Raw genomic sequence first — 8,761 nt, forward strand, 5'->3', positions numbered from 1 at the left:
CTTTATTTGGGCGGGAGGAAGGCCAAGGATTCCGTTTCATGTCCTGAAACAGCAAAAGGTTAAAAGGTCAACATAAATTTCCCAGACGTTCGAACATATAATCTGGCAGGCCTTGCTAGGATGTTATCTGACTGGGCACAGCACACGGAGTATTATACCACACCACAGATGGATCAAGCATTTATACCGCATATCTCACTTATGAACTTGTTACATCTACCCTATGAACAAATACCTCAGGGGGTAAAAGGGAACCCCATTATACTGGCCATATGGAAAACATGGAATAAAGTGCGTATGATACTACACCTGGACCCACAAGTATCACCATCCCTCACTCTGGTTAAAAACCCAAAATTTCAGGGGGGCAATTCCCACCACACATTCACCACTTGGCAGAGAGGGGGCATAATAGACATATCAGACTTATTGCATTCCACGCAGCATACGGTACTATCACTCGCAGAAATACAAAGCAAATTTCCAAAGGTGTCCTTTCCTTTTTTTAACTACCTACAGGCACATAGCCATGCAACCGTGGTAGTGGGTAGACTCTCCCAGAATGAGTGGACGTCGCCTTTTAAAAGAATAATACTTAACCCTGGGTCGAGGTCTGCTCAGATATCAAATTCCTATAAACTCCTGCACACTCCTATAGATTATCCAACAACGCAATTAGGCCTGACGAAGTGGAGAGAGGATGACCCTTCCCTAACGCCCACGGTAATCTTGCAGGCTACTATTGATGCTTATAAATTTTTACCATCGGCCAGATATATGGAAATGTGGCTGAAAGTGATCCATAGAGCATACTTGATACCGCAGAGGGGGCATAGAATGGGGATCTACTCATCATCTGATTGTTTTAAGTGTGGGCAACCGGAGGCGAATTTATACCACTGTATGTGGCAGTGCCCACTGATTCAGAGCTTTTGGGAGAGAGTAAAAAAAATTGCAACAGATCACATGGCGGGACCTTTTCTCTGCAACGCCTCATGGGCACTTTTGGATAGTACGGAAGCGGATCCGCAGGAGCACACTAGAAGGGAAACTCGCATACTACACATGATAGTTGCAGCGGGTAGGAAGGCGATACTACAGGTGTGGAACCACTCACAGGCACCAACTTTCCGTATCTTTTTGAACAAGTTGTCGTTTGTGATGAAAATGGACTGGGTAGAAGTCTCACACCACAAAGAAAAACAGGTACAAAATTTTTTTTTTCAGATCTGGGAGGGATTCATCGCACTGTTACCACAGAATGTTAAAGATAAGATACGCACATGCTTTTGCTCAACAACATGGTACCAAAAACAAATACTGATGGGGGAAGCTCCATTATAATGCTCTGAGAGGAACACCGTAGGTTTGGGGTTAGCACGGAAACTAGACGACATGGTATAGTGGGACAGGGGGAGACATATTATTTTTGGAGGCAGAGGCGGCGGGTCTATATGTGTTGAAAAAAGTTACGTTTAACAGTATACCACTACAAGAGCGCTCCTGTACGGGGAGGCCTGGTATAATGAACGAAAATTGTTGTAGGTGGAGATGTCAAACTTAATATGACATGTATAATACTGAAACCAGAAGTGGATGCTGTATTGTTGTTTATAAAATGTTGTAAAATGAATAAAAACATCTTTTAAAAAAAATAATAATAATTTCCAGCATGTTTTTTGGATCTTTAAGCAAAAATAGCATGGTTGGTAAAACAATGAACTTTCTGCAAACCACACTGGGGCAGATTTACTAGTGTGATTACGCATTGACCTTGTCTTAAAAGGCACCACTGTAATAAATTTGTCATCTCTTCTGACTGACTGGTCTAAGTTAAAGCTGTCTAAATCTTAGACAGCATTAGTAAATGTGCCCCACTGTCTGCAGGTCTTGATGATATGGTGGTCAACTTGACCCATCATGAGGCCCTTGACTCCATCAAAGGGCCATACACAATGGTGGATCATCATAGGACGTTTTGGGCAGCCGCCCATGGCCGCCCAAAGTACAAAGTCATTTTGTTGCGTATTTTTGCTGCAAATCCCGCCAAAAACCGCGTCGAAACTGCATTGTATATGTCCTGCAAAAGGACCTTTAGACATAAGGTCACATGACCTCATCTCTGAAATTCTTACTACTGTTTAGAGACCTGTTGATCACATAACTGCAGTGGGCCTGGTCTAGGGTCTGTATTAGTTTAGGGGTCTTTATTTAGGGGACTATTAGTTTAGGGGGTCTGGTCTGGGGTCATTATTAGTGTAGAGGGTCGGGTCTAGGGTTTGTATTTAGGGGTCCTGTCTGAGGTCTGTATTTATTTAGGGTGCTTGTTCTGGGGTCTGTATTTGTTTAGGGGGGTCTGGTCTAGCGACTGCAATAGTTTAGAAGGTCTGGATCTGTATGTATTCTATGATCTAGTCTGGGGTCCAAATTTATTAGTCTGAGTAAAAGGGGTTGTCCAGGCAAATCAATAGGTCAACAGTATAAAAAACGGTCTGTGCCCAGAAAATCCCTTTAATGTAGGATCCTGAGCCTTGGTGTCTAAATTTGTGTGTTTCTATAGAGGCTGGAAATGGCTGCAGAAGTGATGGGCAAAGATGTCTCATCAGGAGAAGTCGCCATAACGGTCTGCGTCAGATGGAGAAGAAAAGAAAATGACTCCGATCAAAGAAAACATCACCTGTGAGTCACTAGCTCTATAGGGGATCTGTCCCCTCTACTGACATGTCTGTTGTAGGAAATCCTTGTATCTTTGTGTACCCAGGACTAATAGACAAATATGTGTTATTATTCCCATTGTCAAGAGGAAGTGTGATACTGTCAGCTATGGTTGGAGACTGTCAGTATGTAGGGACACAGCCCTTTGACAAGGGGAACTGTAACACCCATTTGTCAATGCTCACACAGAAAGGTGGTGTTCACTAAAGACACGGCAGTGGGGAAGGGGGGCCCAAGTTTGGGAAACAGCCCAGGTCCTATGGTCTACTTAATCCGTCACTGGCCATACATCTTAAACCAAGGTTAAACTATTGATTACACATAGCTGTACTCCTGGTGTGTTTTCTCATATTTTATTTTGGACAAAAAAATGCTTCGGAGGAAAACATTTTATTCTTCTTACCGGACATCGGGTTTTCCCGAAACCATGGCTGGAGATGACCCGTCTCGCTGAACAGGAAACCTGAGAAGATAAAAAGCGGGACACCTATCCACACTTCAGTGTTTTGTAAAAACTCAGAAAAGAGAACTAATATATATATATATATATATATATATATATATATATATATATATATATATATATATATATATATATATATATATATATAGCAAAAAATAGAGGCAGCACTCCAATGGTGAGAATAAAGTGGTGGGTTTCTAATTTGCCCAAGTAGCAACGTTTCAATCCATCTCAGTGGGATCTTTATTAAAGAGGCTCTGTCACCACATTATAAATGCCCTATCTTCTACATAATGTGATCGGCACTGTAATGTAGGTTACAGCAGTGTTTTTTATTTAGAAAAACGATCATTTTTGACGGAGATATGACCTATTTTAGCTTTATGCTAATGACTTTCTTAATGCCCAACTGGGCGTATTTTACTTTTTGACCAAGTGGGCGTTGTGGAAAGAAGTGTATGACGCTGACCAATCAGCGTCATACACTTCTCCCCATTCATTTACACAGCACATAGTAATCTTACTAGATCACTATGTGCAGCCACATACTCACATATTAACGTTACTCAAATGTCCTGAGAATGAATAGGCATCACCTCCAGCCAGGACGTGATGTCTATTCAGAATCCTGACACTTCGGTAACGTTTGTGTGAGATTTACAGCAGGCAAGCGTAATCTCACGCGATTACGTTGTAAACTCATTTAAAACGAGATGACGCTTCATCCCACGTGACCGCCTCTGCAGCCAATCACAGGCTGCAGCGGCCTCTGCAGCCAATCACAGGCTGCAGCGGCCTCTGCAGCCAATCACACGCTCCTCTCCTGAAATACTCTGTGCTGCCTTAAACTGTGGACAGGTCAGGATCCTGTTTCTTTTAAATGTTGCTGGGGAACTCGCTCGATCCACTATATAAGGCTGCGCTACAGTACAGCATTTAAAAGAAACAGGATCCTGACCTGTCCACAGAGTTTAAGGCAGCACAGAGTATTTCAGGAGATGAGCGTGCGGATCTTGTGCGGGGTGATGACTTGCCAATCATGTGAAGGTGTTATTGAGGACAGGAGTGGAGGAGAGGTAACAGACTGAGCTACGTAATGGTAAGAGCAGAGTTCACAGCAGCACAGAGTATTTCAGTGCTGCTGTGAACTCTGCTCTTACCATTACGTAGCTCAGTCTGTTACCTCTCCTCCACTCCTGTCCTCAATAACACCTTCACATGATTGGCAAGTCACCACCCCGCACAAGATCCGCACGCTCATCTCCTGAAATACTCTGTGCTGCCTTAAACTCTGTGGACAGGTCAGGATCCTGTTTCTTTTAAATGCTGCACTGTAGCGCAGCCTTCTATAGTGGATCGAGCGGGTTCCCCAGCAGCATTTAAAAGAAACAGGATCCTGACCTGTCCACAGAGTTTAAGGCAGCACAGAGTATTTCAGGAGATGAGCACGGCCGGCCACGGGCAGCCGGTCGTTTTTCCGGGCCGTGCTACCATTATAAAGTATAGGAGCACGGCCCGTAAAATAAAAAAATAGAACATGTTCTATCTTTTTAACGGCACGGGCACCTTCCCGTGAGAAAACGGGAAGGTACCCGTGGCTAACAGAAGTCTATGGGCCCGCTATTTCGGGTCGTAATTACGACCCGTAATAACGGGTGTTTTTACGGTCATGTGCATGAGGCCCCATAATGACGGGTGGCTACATGTGTGCACGCGTCATTACGGCAGCGTTGCTAGGCGACGTCAGTAAATAGTCACTGTCCAGGGTGCTGAAAGAGTTAACTGATCGGCAGTAACTGTTTCAGCACCCTGGACAGTGAATTCCGATCAGAATATAGAGTAACCTGTAAAAAAAAAAAAAAAGACGTTCATACTTACCGAGAACTTTCTGCTTCCTCCAGTCCGGTCTCCCGGCCGTTGCCTTGGTGACGCGTCCCTCTCGACATCCGGCCCGATATTCCTGGATGACGTTACAGCCCATGTGACCGCTGCAGCCAATCACAGGCTGCCGCGGCCTCTGCAGCCAATCACAGGCTGCCGCGTCAGAAAAGAAGGTCTGACTGGAGGAAGAAGAGGGACTCGTCACCAAGACAACGACCGGGTACGTATGAAATGCTTTTTATTTTATTTTTAATCAGCAGCCTCTTTTCTCTATCAGTGATTGATAGAGACAAGTGGCTGCCGATTTGTATAATATTTTTGACCGGGTTCGGTCAAAACGTGTTCGGCCGAACCCGGTGAAGTTCGGATTCGCTGTGAACTGAACTTTTCCCGATGTTCGGACCGAAACCGGGTTCGGTTGTCCCGGTTCGCTCATCTCTATCCAAGATGATAGAGGAGGAAAGGCGGAAAGAGCTTGTACTGCACTGACCCTCTGGGCTGTTGTGATTGCTAATAAGAAAGATAACGTTAGTTTGAGATCGCCAAAGATCTGACTAATAACTTAAAGAGGCTCTGTCACCAGATTCTCAAATCCCTATCTCCTATTGCATGTGATCGGCGCTGCAATGTAGATAACAGTAACTTTTTTTTTTTTTTTAAGCTTTAATTTTTGGCCAAGTTATGAGCTATTTTATATATATATGCAAATGAGCTTTGAAACGAAATCTCGTTTACCTCCGTAATCTCGCGAGATTTCGTTTCCCTTGCTAGAAATCTCAAAGAAAAGATTCAGAAGTGTCAGGATTCTGAATACACATGACGTCCAGGCTGGATTTCATGTGAATTCATTATCAGGACACTTGATTAACGTTAATCTCTGTTTATGTGGCTGCACATCGCTGCTGTGTAAATAAATGTAGAGGAGTGTATGATGCTGACTGGTCACTGATTGGTCAGCGTCATACACGTAAACACGCCCAGTTAAAAACACAATACACGCCCAGTTGGACATAACGAAAAAAAAACGCCCAGTTGTCCATTTCAAATCTCATTTGCATATATATATATATATATATATATATATATATATATATATATATATATAAAACAGCTCATAACTTGGCCAAAAATGAACGTTTTTTTAAAAAACAAAACGTTACTGTTATCTACATTGCAGCGCCGATCACATGCAATAGGAGATAGGGATTTGAGAATCTGGTGACAGAGCCTCTTTAAAGAGTTTATAAAGACGGCTGCCTAAAAATTTACAGCTTTGGCAAGAGCTGGGGGACAGAATCTGATCTCTTGCAATTGTATCTTTAGTAGGCGATTTTAACTAAGGGAGACATATTCTAAGGGAATTGTCTATACGTTTAGCCGCAATACATGATTTAAAGGCTGCGGCAGGCAATTCCCAGGTCTTTTTAACCCCTTCCATCTTTGGCCACTTTTGACCTTCCTGACAGAGCCTCATTTTTCAAATCTGACATGTTTCGCTTTATGTGGTAATAACTTCGGAATGCTTTTACCTATCCAAGTGAGTCTGGGACTGTTTTCTCGTGACACATTGGACTTTATGATACTGGCAAAATTTGCTTGATACGTTCAGTATTTAATTGTAAAAAACACCAAAATTTAGCGACAAAAATTTGCAAAAATTTGCAGTTTTCTAAATTTTAATGTATTTGCTTGTAAGACAGGCAGTTATACCACACAAAATTGTTGCTAATTAACATCCCCCATATGTCTACTTTAGATTGGCATCATTTTTTTGAACATCCGTTTATTTTTCTAGGATGTTACAAGGCTTAGAACTTTAGCAGCAATTTCTCATATTTTCAAGAAAATTTCAAAAGGCTACTTTTACAGGGACCAGTTCAGTTGTGAAGTGGCTTTTCGGGCCCTAAATATTAGAAACCCCAATAAGTCACCCAATTTGAAAAACATCACCCCTCAAAGTATGTCTAGTCTTCTCCCCCTTTTGTAACACACTTTACACCTTTTTTGGGTCCTTCCCTTTTTACCAGTGGAGGGGATTTCACCAGGAAAGTGTTTCCCTGGTACAATAAGTGGACCATCGCTTCTAGAAGTACTGGGGCCCTCCCCTTCCTGGTTCCCAAATACAAGGGCCTTGATAACCGCCTCTTGAAACTGAAGGTATGTCCCTGTCCGACCTGATCATTGGTATAGCACGTAAGAGTTATACAATGCCATCTGTACCATGTGCATGGCCAGCTTTTTGTACCAGACCTTTGTTTTTACGCATGGCACTGTACGGCTTCAGTACTTGATCAGAGAGATCAACACCTCCCATGTACTTATTGTAGCCTAGGATGCAATCTGGCTTGGGGGTCATTGTAGTGCTACCTCGGATAGGGACAGGGGTGCTGCCGATACTGTGTATTGTGGTCAACATATGGACGTCCCTCTTGTCCTTATACTTGACCAGCAACATGTTCTCGACGTGTAGTAACTTGCTTTCTCCCTTTCTTAGGGGTTGCCCAATCAGAGTTTTAGAGAGGCCTCTCTGGTTTTTGCGCACGGTGCTGCATGCTGCAGTACTTCTGGTGGAGAGGCATTTAAAGAGGCTCTGTCACCAGATTTTGCAACCCCTATCTGCTATTGCAGCAGATCGGCGCTGCAATGTAGATTACAGTAACGTTTTTATTTTAAAAAAACGAGCATTTTTGGCCAAGTTATGACCATTTTCGTATTTATGCAAATGAGGCTTGCAAAAGTACAACTGGGCGTGTTGAAAAGTAAAAGTACAACTGGGCGTGTATTATGTGCGTACATCGGGGCGTGTTTACTACTTTTACTAGCTGGGCGTTGTGTATAGAAGTGTCATCCACTTCTCTTCACAACGCCCAGCTTCTGGCAGTGCAGCACTGTGACGTCACTCACAGGTCCTGCATCGTGTCGGCACCAGAGGCTACAGATGATTCTGCAGCAGCATCGGCGTTTGCAGGTAAGTCGATGTAGCTACTTACCTGCAAATGCTGATGCTGCTGCAGAATCAAGTGTAGCCTCTGGTGCCGACACGATGCAGGATCTGTGAGTGACGTCACAGATCTGCACTGCCAGAAGCTGGGCGTTGTGAAGAGAAGTGGATGACACTTCTATACACAACGCCCAGCTAGTAATAGTAGTAAACACGCCCCGATGTACGCACATAATACACGCCCAGTTGTACTTTTACTTTTCAACACGCCCAGTTGTACTTTTGCAAGCCTCATTTGCATAAATACGAAAATGGTCATAACTTGGCCAAAAATGCTCGTTTTTTAAAAATAAAAACGTTACTGTAATCTACATTGCAGCGCCGATCTGATGCAATAGCAGATAGGGGCTGCAAAATCTGGTGACAGAGCCTCTTTAAATAATGAGATGCTGGTATAGAAGCTATCCACGTAAAAGGTTACATAGTTACATAGTTAGTACGGCTGAAAAAAGACACATGTCCATCAAGTTCAACCAAGGGACGGGAAAAATTTCTACACATAGGAGCTAATACTTTTTTGTTCTAGGAAATTATCTAACCCTTTTTTAAAGCCATCTACTGTCCCTGCTGTGACAGCTCCTGCGGTAGGCTATTCCATAGATTCACAGTTCTTACAGTAAAGAAGGCTTGTCGCCTCTGCAGGTTGAACCTTTTTTTCTCCAGACGGAGGGAGTGCCCCATTGTTTTTTGAGGGGGTTTTA

This window comes from Rhinoderma darwinii, chromosome 2 (assembly GCF_050947455.1).
Source record: "Rhinoderma darwinii isolate aRhiDar2 chromosome 2, aRhiDar2.hap1, whole genome shotgun sequence".
NCBI classification, from domain to species: Eukaryota; Metazoa; Chordata; class Amphibia; order Anura; family Rhinodermatidae; genus Rhinoderma; species Rhinoderma darwinii.